General features: G+C 36.9%; 1 protein-coding gene across 1 annotated transcript in view; it reads left to right on the top strand.

Annotated features, from left to right (window-relative positions):
- LOC113118547 (spondin-1-like) overlaps window positions 1-21,341 on the top strand; it is a 199,962-nt gene that overhangs the window by 67,749 nt on the left and 110,872 nt on the right. The gene's annotated exons all lie outside the window — the stretch shown is intronic.

Raw genomic sequence — 21,341 nt, 5'->3', positions numbered from 1 at the left:
TGAAGCTGCAAACAAATAGTGCTTTAATCATAATTCACCTGAGTGAAAGCAGTATTGGCATTATCCTCTTTGTCCTTGAAGAATGTTGATAAGAATAATAATAGGAATTGGATGCGGTGTCTATGGTGGTGCAATGATAAAATAGAGCTGAAATGGATCAGGTTGATCATTACATTAGCTCTCCACTGGAGCATCATAATTACCCGCTGTTGAGGTCATTTTGTGAGGAGCATCGAGAAAAGACCTTTGCAACTGACGAGCTCTGTGCCTATTCTCTAAATTCAGTAGAGCGTACAGATGCTCTTGGAGATCTGTGAAAAGCTCAGATGTTTGGTTACCGGTATGCACAATGCATTTCCATTTGCAAGATCAGCTGAGAATTGACACAGAAAGGATAGAAGATAAGAGGATAAAGGAGATGATTGAACTTAGTTCCGTTTCAATAATCATGCCTCTTGCACTCCCATTTTTTATCTCTCTTACAATAGTTAAGGTAAAAGGGTATACTATAACAGTTTTATGGTGATTTTGAATAAATCAGTGTTAAGACTTAATCATTCCTGACATGTCACAACATTTTAACTCAAAATAAATTGAACGTTCTAAATACTCATCAAGGTTAATTAATGATTTTTTATGGTCTAATTTCCCCTACTCAATACAACATATTTCTTTGATCATTATGGTATGTTTCTGCTTATTACATTCGAAATGAAATTACTTTTTAATTTATTTTAGTTCTAAAGAAAAACAGGTTTGACACAAAGTAGGCATATATTTAGTTTGGCGTCTGAATTACATATTTTATTTACAATAAATGAGTTGCACTAATTAAGGCCAATCCCAATTCTGCCCCTTAGCCCTTCCCCTTTCCCCTACCTCTCCGTTTCTAGCGTTCACGTGAAGGGGTGTAGCGTTCACGTCTCGATTTTGCTTTTGGTTGGAGGGGTAGGGGGAAGGGGAAGGGCCAGATAGCCCTTCAAACTAAGATTTTTTTGGGACCACACTTCAGACGAAGGGGTATGAATTATCTCGGCCACATGGCTGCTACAGCAAACAAAAAGCTACATAAATGTAAGCTTTTTTGGCATAAATAAAGATTTTAATGAAAAGTAATCATTGGTTTTATGTTATACTAAATTGTGAGTTCATATTAACGGTCATGTTACTCAAATAAATGTTTGCAAAAAATCACTAATATTTGCTAAAGTCATATCATTACAGACCGTGCCACAGCATATGTCTGATCACTGCCGTAGACTAATCGGCCCAATAGTTAGAAATCACTAAACCATTTTCTCAAATATTGCGAGAGAGAGAGAGAGAGAGAGAGAGAGAGAGAGAGAGATGGAGGTTGCGTGTATTCACATCTGTTTGTTTATCTTTTTAGAGTGAGTTTACTTAAAAACAGCGATTGAAAAGTTTATTTTCTCCTGGATGTGTGAGCTGCGTGATTTCCGATGTGTGTGTGTGTGTGTGTGTGTCAGTAAGCAGCTCATTAATACAGAACAATAATTAAAGGCTCTAATGCACACCAGTATATGTGTGTATTGTAAGAGCTAGACGGCGAACGCTGATGACGTGTGACGTCATGGTAGTGGTGTCCCAATCCTTAGGGGAATATCTTCTCCCCTACCCCTTGACACTCTGTTTTAAGGGACAAGGGGAAGGGGTAGGTGGAGGGGTAGGGGAAGGGGTATAAAATAGAATTGGGATTGGGCCTAAAACAAAACACTACTTATACAAATTACAGTCAGCCCCTTGAGTCTTAGCTCTATTTTATTTATTTTTTTGGTCTCTTGTTGCTTTTGACTCACTAGGAGTTGGAAGGCACTATTGTTTACAAAGCTTCTTTGATATAACATGCATTGTGAAAATAACAACAAACAAATTCAAGTTAACTTCAATTAGTGTATTGTCCCTTTAGACTTATGAATTTCAGGCAGCCAAGCAGCATTGGCTGACATGGTTGGAAATGTCAGTTTGATAATTACGTTGTCAAGTCAGTGCACCAAAGATACTTCAGCTAATCTGAGCAAATGATAGAAACCCTAAAGGCGGTACTGTATCTCTGTGGCAGCTCTCCAGTAAATCTGTTATTTGAGCCATATCGCTGTATGTTGCATTGGCTCTTGAGTATGTTGAAAGTAGGGCTGTTTATAGTCGGGTGAACATGCCAGTTCACAATCACAATTATCGCCTTGGCGGACTTTGGCCCCACCAGTTTCTCGCTAATCTTCAGCAACAGTTGATAAGTGTAACGTTTTGTGAAACAAACACTTTTCTTGTTTGGGCTTCAGTTGGAAAATGCCAGAAATATTCTCCACAACAGAGCAATTAGCATCCCGTGTCTCTGTGTCGGTTTTCGATTTCCCTAACCTAAACCACTATCCTAAATTTGGCGCTTAGCGTCTACGTCATGGCTCTCAGCTCACCCTCTGTTCGTTGCTTAGCCGGCTGTTTTGGAGCAGGAGGAAAACTGGGAGATAGTTCGCTATCTCAGACTGAGAAAAGAAGCGAACAGAAATTGAGCGGAAGTACGAAGTCTGATGTAGTCAGGCTGAGGTGTAGCATTGTTTAAACAAAAATTTATAAATAAATAAGCAAGCAAAAAAGCATTTGAGTATGGGTTGGTCAAAATAATCTTTTTGCAAAGTTGGCAGGGCAAGGCCAACAGTGTAATTACTTTTTAATTACTTGAATGTTTATGTTAATGGCAATGCATCAAAATACACAGGCAGTACAGAGCTATAGGTCTATAGAGGAGTAGTGTGTGCATGTATTGAACAGTGTGTGTGTGTGTGTGTCATGTTATGTTTATTTGGCTATTTAACTAGTTTTGAAAAGGAAATCATGCATCATTTCAAAGCAGCTTTACAAAATAAATGCATGTTACATTATTCAAATTTATAATGCCAAATTAAACGGTACCACTTGTTAGTGTTGTTGCAAAGGTTCTGTCTGTTCTTCAAAGTCAAAGTTGATGTTATTCACTAAGTTCACCGTAAATAGTACATTTTTCTATTAAAATCCACAGCCTTTATTGATTTTTAGTTATGAATTCATATTTTTCCTCCAGACCAATTTGAATGCAGCAGACTCCATTAAATCAGTTCTCCCTATTGAGAGTTAGTAAAGATGCTTTTCTCTAAGCTACAGGAATCACTCTGACAATGGCAGTGTTTAAATCAAGGAATCATTATGTGATGTTACCACCTAGATCGAAATGAAGAAATTGATTGGACGCCAGAGCTAGAAGAGATGAATGTGGGGGGTGTTTGGCACAATGAGCCAGCGGGTGGGAATGCCACACTGTGACATCGTTCCTTCTCTCGAGCAGAATAGAAGCACCATCTGTTTGAGATGTCTAATTTATGTCCATTTCCGTCCAGTGCCTGTAGTTTTTCATGAAACTTTCAAGTGGCTTTTAAAAGAATTTGTTATTTTGAATTACCTAAAAATTTAAATTAAGTTTCAATTATTGTCAGAAGAAATTTTCATCATTCTTCAAAACTCCTGTCCTGTAAAAAGTGTCTGTGATTATATGTATGAATGTATATATACATATATATATATATATATATATATATATATATAAGCACAGATATTTATATATATATATATATATATATATATATATATATATATATATATATATATATATATATATATATTAACATAGAGACACAATACCAACCCAAAAATCCAGAAAAAAAGAATATATATATATATATATATATATATATATATATATATATATATATATATATATATATATATATATATATATATATATATATATATATATTATATGTTAGAAATTGATTTGCATTTCAATGAGTGAAAAGTTTTTTTAATCTTCTTTTTTTTTGTTTTTTTTTTTTTTTGTATTTGGTCACCAGGTTTGCACACATCTCAGGAGGGATTTTGATCCACTCCTCTTTACAGATCCAACCTAAATCCCTAAGGTTTCTTGTCTGATGTTTGGCAACTCTAAGTTTCAGCTCCCTCCACAGATTTTATATAGAATTGTGGTCTAGAGACTGACTAGACCACTCCATGAGCTTAATGTGCTTCTTTTTGAGCCACTGCTTTGTTGCCTTGGCTGCATGTTTCGGGTCGTTGTCACGCTGGAAGATCCATCCATGACCCATCTTCAGTGTTCTGGCCGAGGGAAGGAGGTTCTCGTCCAATATTTTACAGTACAGGGGAGAGGTTGGAATGGAATATACAGATTGTGTGCACAGGTGTTTTTATACAAATAACGAGCTGGCATTAGGAGTAACTTCTTAAAGTGACAGGACTAATCTGTGTTCCAAATGGGCTCATAACCAATCTGTGGGAGACAGAATTCCTGCTCAAATACTTCGGGATCAAATACTTCATCAATTTCTAACCTTCTAATATAAGCCAATCACTTCTAACCCTGTATATAATGTTTTTTTTTTTTGTTTTTTTTGGTAAGGATTTTTTGGTTGATATTCTGTCTCTATCCATTAAAATGAACATACCATAGCAAATTACTTACCCTTCCTTTTTTTAAGTGGGCAAAATTACAAAATCAGCAGGGGATCAAATAAATATTTTCCTCAATGTATATTATATGTTGATATCTATTCAAAATATGAGTATTATAAGAATCTTCAAAAGCTTTTGCATAAACACCCAATACAGTTACACTCGAGATACCATGCTCAAAGATAAAGAGTTGTGATCTTTCCTTCTGAAAGTTTAAGTTACCACTGGTTCACTGCCTCCCTGAAGGTGTGACCTTGCTAGAAGTTAAAAGGCCTCGCCTCTCTGTATCCTTCACTTTCTTTTCTCTCTAATTTTGTGTTGTTACTGCTGTTATGACCCTCCTTGGACATCCAGTCCAACCGAGACCCCACAAAAAGTTGCAACAAGCCATGTTGCAACATTTCATGTGGTAGAGAACTCACCCAAACCACCACCGAGTCAGAATAACATCTTCAACACTCTTCGACTCGGAAGAATTTGATCAGAACCTCAGCTTCACCATCAAACCATCTAACTAAATAAACATAGATTTAATATAAGCTGTAGACTTAGGTGGTAAACTAACTAATTTTTCATAGCTGCATTCTCTAGTAGTTCTAGAGGGTTTCATTCATTCACTTTTATTCCCCTTTCTCCCGTATATATTCATGAGCGTGTGTATGTGTGTGTTAGACTAGTTATGTGCACAATTTTGTGCACAAATCGCATGAGTTTCTGGTTCTCCCACATCTTGCAGAGTCACTGAAATTATTCCTGATCTTGCTACACGGTCTAATGCATTAATGCTATAAGAAATGTACTTTCTGTGGGCAAAAAATTTGCATTTTTATAGTTGATTTGAAATTACACTGAATGTTCAATTAATTAATAAATTAGTTGATTGTTATATTTATGACAGCTGATATACATACTTGTAATTGATATTTATATTCATTTTCCTTTTGAGCTAATTTGCTACAGAAAGTTCTGATGCAATTTGTTAAGGCTGCAGTTCAGCTTTACCGAAGTTTTGTTGACAAGAGAGAACCTAGGTTTGATGAATGAAAAGACAAGGCTGCTGCCTGGTGCAAACGTAGGGGTCCTTTGAAGACTTCTAGCTCAGCATCATCTTCACTGACTTCTAATCCTTCAAGAAGAAGAATCTTTCCATGAAGAAGTATCTCTGCTGTATTCTTAGACAGTGATCTTTTAAAGCATGAAGGTATCACACCCTCAGGAGGTGAGTGAGACAATCAGGGATTGTACTTTCTAGGGGAAACTCATGTTACTTGTAATGCATTACCCCTAACACTGTGTAGAGGTAAAACAAAGGCACCACAATATAAAATGGAAGCCTTGATATTGTAAGTTTGAATACATGTTTATGCATTTTTCATATATAATGCATAGTATGAAAAAGAGTTTGTATGTCTGTTTCATAGTGAGTGAAACGGTCTAAATTTATTTGGTTTGTATAACAGTCTTATCTTGCTGATTTGTAACTTGAGGTCTGATTATGGCTGGATGTTATTTGCAGTTTTGGGGTACTTCTGCCTCCTGGCTTGCTTGTTGGGTGAGGGGTAATGGGGTTTATTTATTCAAATCAACAAATATCTGTCTCAGGTACTATATCAAATTTAAAGTAACATTTAGCAGTGTGACTGTCAAGGTATGTCAGTAATCTTTCAGCCATTTTTTTATTCCTACATTAATTTTATTTTGCACATTAATTTTCATGTTAAGTAATAAAATGAATAGTCAAAATGTTTTTGCAAGTATTAATTCTTATTCCTGACATCAATCTTTTTAATCTTGGCAAATCTGAGGACAGATCAAAACATTGTGATATCTTGTGGAACTGTTATAATAAACATTTGAGGCTACTGTGGTTTTTGCTCTGCATTTGATCTCATCAAGAAGAAACATTTCAGATAGTTAGGGAAAATTAATTTGTATTTTTATCCCCTTTTATCCCATTTTTGTTCCAGTAGCCTGTGATTCAAAATATTTTAGTTGCTCCTTTACAGTCTTGGTCCTGGCAAAGATGAACCATCAGCTAAAGTCTGAAGCAAGAAAATGCCAGGAAACACTGACATAAACAGAAATAGTCTGTGCGTTTGCGGTGAAGATTCAGCCAGGGCTTAGTGTATGTGTAGATGAGAGGCTAAAGTCTTCCTTCCTTAAAGGTCCCATGACATGGATTATTTCCTTTTTTTAAATGTTTTTTTTTTTTTTTTTTATGTTTCCTTAGGTGTACTTATATTGTTAGTATGATTTTTACATTTAAACATTTTTATATCCTGATATTAGCCCTCTGGCTTGATTGCTCTGTTTGAAGGGGCGTGTCTGCTGTGAGACTCCGAGTAAACAACGACTGTTGTGATTGGCTGACATCTTTGCATACGGAATGTGTATTACATGCGGAACCCCTCTTATATATATATATATATATATATATATATATATATACACACACACACACATACACACACTATTACAGCTGTCGAGATTAACAAATCATGGAAGTGTTGATTATATAATTATTTTTTTTATCTTTTCACATCACATGAAAAGCTGCAGTGATGAGCACTGAGTAAACAGACTCTGTTTATCGCGTGAATGCTGTGATCTCGTCATTATTGCAACACTTTTTCTCTCACAAAATGCTTTCACCACAACTAACAGCAAACACATGAATACACCACATGAATACATTAAGAGCTTTGTTGTGCAGCCTAACAACGTCATTCATTGTAACGGCAGTTTAGGCAAGTGTCCAGATATACTCGCGATTTGTGACCGCTCCGAAAAAATAAATGGAGCGTTCTTTGATCACTTTCTGTAGTTAAATCACAATTTAAATAAAAAAATTTGTTTCATGCTACTAAGAGAAACAATGTGAAGTTGACCATTTAGTCACTGGCTTGATTCACTGATGCATAAACCATATTAAACGATTTAGAAAGTAAGTCTGCGTGAACTTGAATAATAAGCTACACATTAGAAATCACAGATCAGGCATTAATGAACACTGTTACTCACTGTTTGTGGCGGTGCTGTCGAATCCATATCATCATATCAAAGTCTGTTTGTAACGCCTGTGCTGACATTGTGACTGAATTATATGTAAATATTTGGGCGGGCAAAGCAGAGAAAGAGGAGGTAACGTTTCTCCTTATAACGTCACATGGAGGAGATTCAAAATCAGCCCGTTTGAGCTTCCATTTTCTCAAAGGCAGAGAAAGATAGCAGAATCTCGATTTACACTGATTTAAATTTCTACAAACTTGGGGACCATATAAAGGCTAGGGGAACTCATATTAATGATAAAGTAAAAAAATAAAAAAAAATTAATGTCATGGGACCTTTAAGTATTTGTGTGGAAATGTCCTTGCCCGGTCAAGCAGGTGTGGTGGTAGAGATGGCTTGTAAATGATGGCTTTATTTTAAGTGCCTCAGACTGCCACTGCATCTCAGACAAGTTTTATATCTGTGTTCCCATCTGTCCAACCTTCTGTCTGGTTTGTATGAATTTCTCCATTTTTGTGTTGATAAAGAACCATAGCCTGTTGATAAATAAGTCTTTCTTCTCAATTTCCTGCACTGCAGCTCATCATGATATGCTTCCCCTCTAGAGGCTGTTGCTAGTTGTCTTTGTGTGCTGAAATGTTTTTCATAAATTTTCAGGTCATTGTTGACGCTCTGTGGGGAAGTAAATGGAAAATAAAATCTCCATGCTTCGGTGCATCCATCTCATTCAGCTCAGATAACACTAATGTTTCCTCCAAAACCTTTATGCTTTTACTATTTCTAAAGAGTCTCAGCTTCTGCACAGCAATGAGAGTGTGATTGTTTGTGTTCTCACCCGTGTAATTCCCTACCCAAATGCCATATGTCAGTGCTGCATGTTTGCATATCTGTTAAGGCCTTTCTCTATGAAGGGCTGTTTTTGTAAGATGTCAAATGAAAGCTACGGTGTTTGTGAATGCTAGTTGAAACAATTGACCTATGTTTCTAACAACAGAACCTTTTGCTAACTTGACTAATAATGCTATTGGGATACACTACCTATGTTTTCTATTGTTTCTTCTCTGTATGCATTAGCCAATCTGTGACAGGTCTGTATGGATGACACTTGAGCCTGTGACTAGAGGAAAAATAACTAGACAGATTTTTGAGGTCACAAAAATATTCCCTGGTGCATTAGAGGTCCATACTACAGGCCTGAAAAAAATATATGGCTTCAGCTGCTGATGTCATTGTATTGCTTGTATTGTATTTTTTAATCAGTTCTCTTTTTATAAATTTTTCAATTCTCACCTAGTTGGTAATTTGTGTATGCAGCTGGCTCCTACCTCAGCTCAGTGTGGTGCTAATGAGAAGACTGCTGTTGTGGTGCTTTTAATGGCTGCCTTGTCTCTGACTCAGGTTCTGCTGGCACAGGCCACCAGAGGATCTCAGATGGATTGTGAAATTATCCATTTCCTGACTGAGCAACTGTTGTTCTCTCCCCACATGGAAAGAAATAAGGTTCCACCTCAGATAAAGATGATAGCAATGCTAGTCAGCAGTCGGTCTAGATGAGACACTGGACTCTTTCACTCTTTTTCCCCACTCAACCTCTGAGGGGTGCTTTGACAGTTTCTGCTTGTGGTATTTACTTTTTATAAAAGTCTCATAAGGCATAGTTGTGTCTTTTAAATATCTTTCTGTTTGGTAACTTAATTACAAAACAGTAAACATGTATGGGGCAACAGCATAAATTAAACATTTTGTATTGAAGTAGTTTTAACAATTTATTTTAAAAAAGCTTCCTAAAGCCCTAGGAAACAAGGGGTTTCACACCAAGCCAGTTGATTTGATCAGTTAAACTTTTAAAAACATTTTAGCATTTCTGTAGTAAACCTAAAAAGTCACACTCCATGTACCATTTAAGTGATTTTATGATTATATAGATCAGCAGTATGCACTGAGGTTGCCATGGCAAAGAGACGTGCTGTCTATTTTTGCTGCACTAGCTAAAAGTACAAAGTATAATTTTATTAAGCAAATCAACGAGCGAAACACCCACTATTGTAAAACAGATATCTGCTGGAGATGATTCAAGTTAAATGCACAAAAGCAGGCATCAAACTCATATAGCAAATCTTTCGGAAAAAGACAGATTAAGCAGTTTATATTGTGAAATCGGTTTTGTTCTGTGTATGTTAAATTACATTTGGATGTAAATGGTCCTTTTTCTGAAATAATTGTTACCTTTATGAGATTGTCCGATCTCGGACTCCAGACTTGAGTCATCATATGTCAGCATCTTCATCTGACTTTATTTTAGTTAGGTCCAGATTCCTCTGCAGTTGTTGTATTTTGTTAAAATAAAAAGCCAAATATCCATTTACGGAATGCAACAGGCAAGCAGCATATAACATAGGCTATTATCCCCCAAGATGCATATGCGTCATGTGACAACTTCCTTTGCAAATTAAATTTGGGAAGCCATTAGTAAGTTTGATTAATTCGTTTTAAAATGTATTAAAATAACTACATTATATGCATATTGTTACAGAGTTAACAGATGAAGCATGCGGATCCATGTGCAAAGCTGTTATTTACAGGCATGGTCACAAAACAGGCAAAGGTCAGACAATGGCGAACAGATATATTAGAAGGCAAGGCAAGAGAGTGATTCAAACAAGCGTTGCAAACAATATCCAAAAGGGCAAGGGAAAGAGAGATAAACCAGGTACACAGGCAGGAAACAGGTAATCACAAGACTAGACTAAGAACTAAAGCTGAAAACTGAACTGGCTCCATAATGTAGCTACAGCAATGAGAGTGATAAATGCTGAAACAATACTCTGTCACTTGAGCAGGATCTGTGTTATATAGTGGGTGTGATCGCTCTCAGGTGAGCAGGAGATTGATGACAGCTGTGTGTAATCAGTGTAATGGATGATGGGAAATGTAGTCCAGGGTATAGTGTAACAGTTAGTGGGGCAAGAGTCCATATGCCGAATGAGTGACCTCTGGTGGCGATCGGACAGAAGTCCATGGAAAGGATTCATGAAACATGTTTACTTTTTTTTTTAAATAAAATTAGGGGCCTCTACAAAACAGCTGACCACTTTATGAATATTCAGTGTGCATAAACAGTAGGGGTGTACACAAGTATGATTCGGTGCATACCTCGGTTTTAACGTAATGGTTTCATATGATGGGGAGGGGGGGGGTGGCTGTAAAGTAGTTTACTGAACAAGTTGCTCTTTCTTTAAATACATTACGTTATAATAAAAATGTCCTTAGTGATAAAAAAATTGACCTCTTATTCTTTAAACTATAAGGAGTCCTTTTACATCATAAGGTTAGAATTAACAGCTTTAATCTAAACTTTTTGGGTTGCCCTTTGAAAGGACCCCATTTACACTGCACAAGCTGATCGAAGCCACTCTAGTCAATGTTTGTTTATACAGTATTGTTCAAAATAATAGCAGTACAATGTGACTAACCAGAATAATCAAGGTTTTTCGTATATTTTTTTATTGCTACGTGGCAAACAAGTTACCAGTAGGTTCAGTAGATTCTCAGAAAACAAATGAGACCCAGCATTCATGATATGCACGCTCATATCATGTGCTGTGCAATTGGGCAATTAGTTGAATTAGTTGAAAGGGGTGTGTTCAAAAAAATAGCAGTGTGGCATTCAATCACTGAGGTCATCAATTTTGTGAAGAAACAGGTGTGAATCAGGTGGCCCCTATTTAAGGATGAAGCCAACACTTGTTGAACATGCATTTGAAAGCTGAGGAAAATGGGTCGTTCAAGACATTGTTCAGAAGAACAGCGTACTTTGATTAAAAAGTTGATTAGAGAGGGGAAAACCTATAAAGAGGTGCAAAAAATGATAGGCTGTTCAGCTAAAATGATCTCCAATGCCTTAAAATGGAGAGCAAAACCAGAGAGACGTGGAAGAAAACGGAAGACAACCATCAAAATGGATAGAAGAATAACCAGAATGGCAAAGGCTCAGCCAATGATCACCTCCAGGATGATCAAAGACAGTCTGGAGTTACCTGTAAGTACTGTGACAGTTAGAAGACGTCTGTGTGAAGCTAATCTATTTTCAATAATCCCCCGCAAAGTCCCTCTGTTAAAAAAAAGGCATGTGCAGAAGAGGTTACAATTTGCCAAAGAACACATCAACTGGCCTAAAGAGAAATGGAGGAACATTTTGTGGACTGATGAGAGTAAAATTGTTCTTTTTGGGTCCAAGGGCCACAGGCAGTTTGTGAGACGACCCCCAAACTCTGAATTCAAGCCACAGTACACAGTGAAGACAGTGAAGCATGGAGGTGCAAGCATCATGATATGGGCATGTTTCTCCTACTATGGTGTTGGGCCTATTTATCGCATACCAGGGGTCATGGATCAGTTTGCATATGTTAAAATACTTGAAGAGGTCATGTTGCCCTATGCTGAAGAGGACATGCCCTTGAAATGGTTGTTTCAACAAGACAATGACCCAAAACACACTAGTAAACGGGCAAAGTCTTGGTTCCAAACCAACAAAATTAATGTTATGGAGTTGCCAGCCCAATCTCCAGACCTTAATCCAATTGAGAACTTGTGGGGTGATATCAAAAATGCTGTTTCTGAAGCAAAACCAAGAAATGTGAATGAATTGTGGAATGTTGTTAAAGAATCATGGAGTGGAATAACAGCTGAGAGGTGCCACAAGTTGGTTGACTCCATGCCACACAGATGTCAAGCAGTTTTAAAAAACTGTGGTCATACAACTAAATATCAGTTTAGTGATTCACAGGATTGCTAAATCCCAGAAAAAAAAATGTTTGTACAAAATAGTTTTGAGTTTGTACAGTCAAAGGTAGACACTGCTATTTTTTTGAACACACCCCTTTCAACTAATTGCCCAATTGCACAGCCTTTAGAGCGTGCATATCATGAATGCTGGGTCTTGTTTGTTTTCTGACAATCTACTGAACCTACTGGTAACTTGTTTGCCACGTAGCAATAAAAACTATACTAAAAACCTTGATTATTCTGGTTAGTCACATTGTACTGCTATTATTTTGAACAATACTGTATCAGCACATTTCTGAACCATCCAAGAATCAGCTCTCTGAGGCATTTATACAGCGATCGGTCATGCCACATCAATGTAATGAAATGTTTGTAATGAAAATGCCCGTAATGAAAATGTTTGAATACATGTACCACTACACCCCTAATAAAAAGTTATTTTAGACTGATATATGTTTGAAAATAACAATAAAATAAATGCTGCTTTATAAGAAAAATCACAAAAATCCTAAAACAGTGGACAGCCATGCTGAATGTTCTGAAATAACTGCTTGAGTTAGATGAGAGACAGTAACAATGAGCTTTGTCTGAGAATTTAGATTTTCACTTGTGGAAATGATAATGATTGTGTTCAGTGTGATGTTTCAACACTTTGAATTTGGATTAATTTACTTAGTTTACAGCTAATACTGTCTTCACTCTACCGGCAGCACTTTTCACTTGACATCAGAGCAAAACGGCTATAGTTGTTAGTGTTGTGTCGGTGAAAAAAAAAAAAACAAAAATAAAAAACTCTATGCCAAAAGAGCCTTGTCTAACAGGCATAAAGCACTGACTGCTTGACACAGTGACAGAATTGACATGAAACAGCATTCAGTCAGCACTATGCTGGAGGTATTTCCTCCTGCATTTGACAAGGAAGCGTTACATTCTTTTTCATCCGTTTTCTTCCCACTGCCCTCACAACTTTGGATACAAAAGCCAAATAATAATACTCTAAAGCTTTGACACAGTCTGGTTTAAACAATAGTCTAAAATTGTAATTGATTCAGGGTGTGAAGACTTTTTCTGTGGAAGTATTCATTAAGATGATTGCAATATTGGTCTCCTTTTTATATTAAAAGCAAAAACATGAAACAGTTTGAGAGATGGATTGTTTGTGTCCGCTGAGATGGAAAATGGGGTAGGTAGAAAATTCACACTACACAGGGGCTTTCAAATATGAAACCCACACAGGGTTTTCAGCACCATGTGCAAAATTGCAGCACCGAGTCTGTCTTTTATTTTAGATGTGTGTGTTGTGTGTTACAATAGTACTGTAAGGATATGTTTAACAATATTAAAGCGTTTATCAGTGTACTTTCTTTTTTCACTTGTTTTCTTTTTTATGTATATATACCTTTAAAGAAAGGGGAAGATTTCTATGCAAATAATAATAATAATAATAATAATAATAATAATAATAATAATAATAATAATAATAATAATAACAATTGCTCTATTGTGATTAAGAATATGACGGTTTAAAAAAAAAGTGTACCCATTGTATTGTGTCTACAAATGAAGACTAGGAAATATAGTGTCTCTGGTGTGTATATTGATCTTCCTATTCCAGACACCATCAGAATGATCCTTGTTTGTTTTCCCTGCAGTTGCCCATGTATAATAAATTACAGAAAGCTATTCTGAGTATAAATAGGACCCATTAAACAGCATCCATGCCTGGGTGGGCATACAAGCTGTGAAGTTTTTTTTTTTTTTTTTTTTTTTTTTTCTTGTAATGTCTTTGTCACTCCTGTGAAAGAACCACCGTGATGAATCTGCCAGAGAATCGACTGCCCGTTTCTGTTCTAAAGGATGACACGCTGACAATGACCAGTCGTTACACCTCACCTCTATTTCTTAGATTAAGTCATCACAGAGATCTTTATGAAATGCCTCCTCCTCTCAAAACACACATCTCTCCTTCCCTTAGCATTACACTAGACTTTATGGCATATGACAGCTCTCTCAGAATAAACACATGCTTGCGTGCTAGTCTCAACCTCAGCCACAGTTCACTGACTCTCTGATGCATATTACATAAATGGTAGACACTGACTAAAATTGACAGTTTCAGTACTATTGGCTGGCTGCTATAATAACTTAATTTGCCAAAGTTTGTGAGGTTCTTGGCTCATGGAGTGACTTCTATTGTCTGAGGATCTCTCACGGCAAGAAGTGGTTAGTAACATGATGGATATCCAGACGGGCATGTCCGCTCCACATCTCATCTATCAATAATGTGAGTGGCCTCTCTACAATGCCGTGATTCAACCCTGAAAGCATCAGACTGGAGAGATCACAGTCTTTGAACATCCTCTGATAAATATAACCTCTGGTGTACAACTGCTCAGGCGGGATACCAACTGTGACAGAGATTCAAATCTTACCACAAAGAAGGCAAAAGACACATAGCTGTGGAAATTGCACAACATATTATAAATGAAATATGATTTGCCCCTGCTAATAGCATTCATCTATAACCTCTTCCATGGCCACTGTGCCAAAGCCTAAGAGGTGGCTGGAGGATAATGCGGTGACAAGAAACATTTCCTGATGCCTTTTAACAGGCAGTCTTAAACCATCAGGATTTTGGATGACTGCCACTTGGTTCTTTCTTATTTCACTTTCTCTCTCCTCATCCATGCATTACATCCCAGTGCTGGTGCCTTTCTCAGGGTCTTGTGTCGCCTCAGGCTGCTGAAAGTTTGAAAAATGCTGTCCTGCATAATGCTGTTGATGATTGTTTCAATTTCAGTCAACTGGCAGATTTTTGGGTGCTTGTCAAGTCAACTATAACATTGGTCAGAGCTGTCACCTTTTAGGAAAACAGAGTGTTTTCAAATAGAACAGCTAAAAATGATCTGTTTTTTGGCAGGCAAAACTGTTATTATGATTCAACATCCTGAAATACTAAGCACAGACAAGAAGGTCTTAAAACGCAGTATGAAATTATGACCGTGTGTGTTTATAGTGATGATTACAGTTTATCAATCATACCTATTGAAAGCCTCAAATTACAGCATGGCAATAAAACAATCTCAGAATGGGATTGAGATAAAATTTATGCTGATAGCGATGAACTATCACACAAAATAATAAATGTTACTTCAGTCCATCCAACTTACACCAAATATTTAACATTTTGGCAAATTGGTGGCTAATTTGTATGAATTCGTACAGTCTTATTCATTTGTTTTTGTATGAGCAGTTTACACCCCACTGATAGTTAGGTTTATGGGTGTACCAACATCCTTACCTTTTTTTTTCTGAAAATCATGTGTTTCAACATGAATCACATCATACAAACAGATAAATGTTTTCTAATGAGAGTGGGATTTGAAAAAAAAATTAAAAAAATAAATGAATACTGTGGCTAATAATAATAATAATAATAATACTGAATAATATTTTCAGCCATATCGCCAAACCTTATACAAAGAAATACATTTTATGAATGAATGTATTCCTTTTTTGTGTGTTTGTGTGTGTGTGAAAGTGATTTATTATTGTTGTTGTTGTTGTTGAAAATCCTATAATAGACTTGGCCTATAAGTATTCCTTAAAACATTGAAAACTTTAAAAACATTGTATAGGCAGATAATTACATTAATTATATTTTTTTAACTTTACAGTTTTACTGTAACACAACAATAACAATAATAACAATAACAATACTCTCTATTGAATTAATCATTATCAATAATTATGGTGTATGAAGGGGAAAAAAAATTGTTTATTTATTTATTTATTTTTAAGTAGTAGTTTAAAGCTTTAAATGGGGAAGTTGTGGTTTAGTGGTTAGAGAGTATGGCTCCTAACCCCAAGGTTGTGGGTTTCAAGTCTTGGGCTGGCAATACCACGACTTAGGTGCCCTTGAGCAAGGCACTGAACCCCCAACTGCTCCCCGGGCGCTGCAGCATAAATGGCTGCCCACTGCTCTGTGTGTCTGTTCACTGCTGTGTATGTGCACTTTGGATGGGTTAAATGCAGAGCATGAATTCTAAGTATGGGTCACCATACATGGCTGTATATCACTTCACTTTAAAGGGGGGGGTGAAATGCTAATTCATGCATACTGAGTTTTTTACACTGTTAAAGAGTTGGATTCCCATGCTAAACATAGACAAAGTTTCAAAAATTAAGTTGTATGTTTGAAGGAGTATTTCTGTTCCAAAAATACTCCTTCCGGTTTGTCACAAGTTTCGGAAAGTTTTTTTCGAGTATGGCTCTGTGTGACATTAGATGGAGCGGAATTTTCTTATATGGGTCCTAAGGGCACGTCTGCCGGAAGAGCAGACGTATAGCAGAGCAGCACTGAGAGGCTGAGCACAGACAATCAGTGATCAGAGCGAGAGCGTCGCGAAATGTCACGAAAGGAGTGTGTTTTTGGTTGCCAGGGCAAGACAACCCTGCACAGATTACCAAAGAAAAAACAGCATTAAGGGACCAGTGGATGGAGTTTATTTTTACAGAGCATCAACGGAGTTATGCAAGTGTTTGTGTTTGTTCCCTGCATTTCGAAGATGCTTGTTTTACAAACAAGGCCCAGTTTGACGACGGATTTGCGTATCGTTTATTTCTTAAGGATGATGCAATCCCAACGAAAAAGGGTCACGATCGTGTGTTGGAACCGCAGGCGGTGAGTAAAACTGCTTAAAATATCTCTGCCTCCTTTGTTAGTGCGTCCGCCTCCCATGCCGGAGACCCGAGTTCGAGCCCCGCTCGGAGCGAGTCGTTGCTGCTGCTGCTCTCATTCAGTTTCAGCCTCGGGATCTGATTCTGGATTATAAATAAACGGCTGAATCCGACTGTTAGCCATGGTTTGTTTTGGATGATGGTTTTTTCCTCAAGGTAATGTCACAGCTTCCAAACGCTCTCATCACAAAAGCCTACTGGCGCTCGTGATTCTTTAGCTCCGCCCACACGTCATGCCTCCAGTCGGTCGTGTTTTTCCGGGAAAAATCGGTACAGACTATCTTTCTCTAATGAATATAATAAAACTAAAGACTTTTTGGAGTTATGAAGGATGCAGTACTACTCTATAGGTACTCAAGATTAACAGGATATTGAGTGAAAACGAGCATTTCACCCCCCCTTTAAACTTTATATTTTTAATCATGCCTGTGAGGCAATTCATTGAGTTTACTTTCATCATTGTGAAGTGTTCCTGCTCAAGACCGAGACAGCAGAGAGTGTTAATTTTCTTTATTTTGTAAAAGCACAACGTTTTGGTAATATTGTGAGTGCAAACAAATAAAAGCAGACCCTTTACAGTTTAGAATGACGTATTACTCTAACATTTATGAGCAAAAATTACTGCATATTTTAAAGTTGAAAAAAAAAGTGCAGCTTCCACTCTCCACACAAAGGATTGGATATACATCTAACAGCACACATTTATCTAAGTTAAACATTTAAACTAACATTGTGATACCGCTTGGTCATTACTTAAAAAAAAAAAAAAAACTTATATTTAACGTTCAAAAAAAAAAAAAAATGTGTAGGGCTCTAATCCACTTCAACATGTTTTGTTCTCTGTTGTTTTCATCTGTGAGCATGCACACAGTAGTTTATCAGTTTAAAGCATGTGACACAATCGTTCTGCTCTCACTGATCATTCGGGCAGAACTTGAATTCACATCAACCACAGTGTTGGGAGTAACAGTGTTTAAGTATAATGTTACTAACAGAGTTTATTTTTATTTTTTCAGTAACGGAGCAATCTAATTACTTACTTTTCGCATCGTTGCAATGCCGTTATCTGTACTGAGAATGTAAAGTGTCGCGTTACTACAATTTGGTTGAATAAAGTGTGAAGTGTCATGCTTTGGCTACACATCAGCTGCCTGGAGAGAGCAGGGGTGGGGATGATGATACCGTTGCAAATGGGGAAGGGGAAGTCGTGGCCTAATAGTTAGAGGGTTGGACTCCCAATCGAAGGGTTGTGAGTTCTAGTCTCGGGCTGGATGGAATTGTGGGTGGGGGGGAGTGCATGAACAGTTCTCTCTCCACCTTCAATACCACGACTTAGGTGCCCTTGAGCAAGGCATCGAACCCCCAACTGCTCCCCGGGTGCCGCGGCATAAATGGCTGCCCACTGCTCCGGGTGTGTGCTCACAGTGTGTGTGTTCACTGCTCTGTGTGTGTGCATTTCGGATGGGTCAAATGCAGAGCACGAATTTTGAGTATGGGTCACCATACTTGGCTGAATGTCACTTTCACTCAAATGCAAAGATGATCACTCTGACTACCACTAAACACAAGACAGCGTCAGCGACAATGGCAAAGAGCCGGGGAAATTCAAAGGTAGCATGTCGAACTGGAAGTACCGGTACTACTTCTTGTTAATTGAAATTAAAGGCAAGAATGTTTCTGTAACATTTTTCCCAATAAAAAAAAAAAAAAAAAAAGTCTTTAGGTTTCGTTTGTTTCTTTTTACCCAGTTTACATTTGTGTGTCTTAATTTTGCATTTGAATTTTATTTTCAATGTTATTTATTTATTTATTTATATGCATACCATATGGCAGGCTGCAATCTATTGAGTTCAAATAAATACCAAATGTTCTAAAATACGTTATATAGTGTTTTTATTCTTCAATCAGTTTGATATTAAATATGTTATAGAACGTAATAGCATTATAGAACATAAAAAAAAAAAAAATTACGTCACAGTTACTTTGCGGAGTAACTAATTAATTTTTCAATGTGGTAACTAACTACTAACTAGTTACTAACTCAATTACTTTTTGGGAGAAGTAATTTGTAACTGTGACTAATTACTTTTTTAAAGTAAGATGACCAACACTGATCAACAATACCTAATTAACATTAACAAAGATCTAAAATCTATAATTAGAATGTTGTCAAAGTGCCAATTCCAGTCCTAAACCTTACCATGCAATGTGATCCTGATCTTGGATCTTGTTTTACTGAATGTTCATGCTGGTCTAGGTTTCTGTAGATTAATGTTAATTTGGGACTCTAGCTAATTTATTAACATAGTCAAGGTTTTGTACAGCAAAGCATGTTGGTGACCATGTTCAGCTAGCACAATTCATCTTGTGAATCTAGTTGACTTTGGTCTTTTTCGTAAAACTAGTTTAACAGCCTATTGCCATCTTTTTAGCCAGGCAACTCCAGACCACATTTTCATGAAACTGCATGGGCCATTAAATGATCAAAGCCCTTCAGATGTTTTCAAAATCCACAGGTGGCTAGGGGAGCTGGGAAGCAGGGTTTGCTGCTGCGTTACATATGCTAATGTTTCATTCATTTAGCAGTCCATTACACCTCAGCATTCAGTGCTCCTGGGCCAAGTGGGAGGGTCCTGATGACTGAACACCGCTTCTTGACAAACTGAGCTACTGTGCCTGCATGCCCATGGCCACATCACAGGCATCTGTTTGGTCATGCTGATGTGAAATATTATATCCATTCCCCTAAGCCTCCATAGGCATTTTACATGTGCTAAACAGAGCTATAGGGCATGAGCTGCTTTGTTCAAAATGTAAAAGATAAATGCACAGACATTTTTACGTTGAATCTGGCGATGACATAGAAGAACCAGTTTTGGCTCCTCAAAGAACCTTTCAATGATCAGTTCTTAAAAGAACCATTTTTGATTAGAGTGAATAACATTTTAAAAATATAAAGAAATGTTTTCCACTCTTAAGAACCTTTTGTGGAATGAAAAGATTCCAGGGATGGTAAAGGTTCTTTTTGGAACAATTGATGCCAGTAAAGAAACTTTTATTTTTAATAATGAGTGTATTATTGTGGTCACATGATGATTAAAAACCATTGGACTTTTGGGCAAAAAGTGTAGTTTTTAAAATATATTTAATTCTTATTACTATTATAAATATACTTATTCTAACATAATATGTCTTAAAAATTTATTTTGGACCATTATTCTTTGGTAAAGTATCTGTAAAATGAATTAAAACCAAAAGCACAATGACTTAATCCCTTTATCAAGTCTATTGTAGCTGTGCATTTCAAAGTGAAGCACACACTTCACTCAGGTGATCGGCTCATGATTCTGTGTTTTTCATGCTTCAGAACGTGTCCACTCACAGTGATTTAATGTAGTGAACTTGATTATTGCATGTGCTGTGTAGCACACGATTGAGAATTCAACAGTCACCAGATAACCTTTATTTTTAGTGACAGATGATTACAGCATTTCACTACTAGATTTCTAGTGATACGCGTTTCTATAAGCATCTTTTCACTGAAGCATGTTAAAGTTTAAAAGTGCAGCAGGAATTGCTGAAAACTAGCAGTTTAAGTGTAGACCAAATTAAAAATATATCTTTAAAGTGTAGAAATTAGGAAAGAAGTATTGTAATTTCCCTACTGTAGTGTAAATTAAAAACTAAAACAAATGTACAAAATATTATTAAACCAGGTCTGCGTTTCCCAAAATCATCATAAGTTAAGTTGATTGTAGCTCCACTGCTTTCAATAGCTGCTTTTCCACTGTTGAGCCGGTGTGAGCCAGTGCTTAAAAGGGGCCAGGCTGGGCAGGGCCAATAGCCTCAGACCTTAGCACCGAGGCCAAAATCACGCTGCATTTTCACCGTCGGGCCGGAAGCTCTGCATCACTTCACTGAAACCCGCCCATTACACAACTCTCAGGAACATTCACCAACAAAGAGAAGTTACCAGAAAACTAATAAGAAATAAAACATTGGAACTGGCGCAATCACAAAACAAACATGATAGAAACAGCCGTATATTTGCATGCTTTTTTTAAAGATTTAAATCCAAAATCATCATTTTACAATAAGAAGTGATACATTGAATGAATTAATTTAATTGTGATTTAAAATTAGTCACATAGAAATAAAGCTGTATGAACACAGCCTACCTACTATCTACCTACCTACCTACCAGAGTCATAGTTCGCTGACAAGCTGTGCAATATCGCGTTCATATCACAAATGAATTGCATAAGATTATGAATGTGATATTGCGTAGC

Source organism: Carassius auratus, chromosome 18 (assembly GCF_003368295.1).
Source record: "Carassius auratus strain Wakin chromosome 18, ASM336829v1, whole genome shotgun sequence".
Lineage (NCBI taxonomy): Eukaryota > Metazoa > Chordata > Actinopteri > Cypriniformes > Cyprinidae > Carassius > Carassius auratus.
This window is presented reverse-complemented; position numbering and strand designations above follow the sequence as displayed.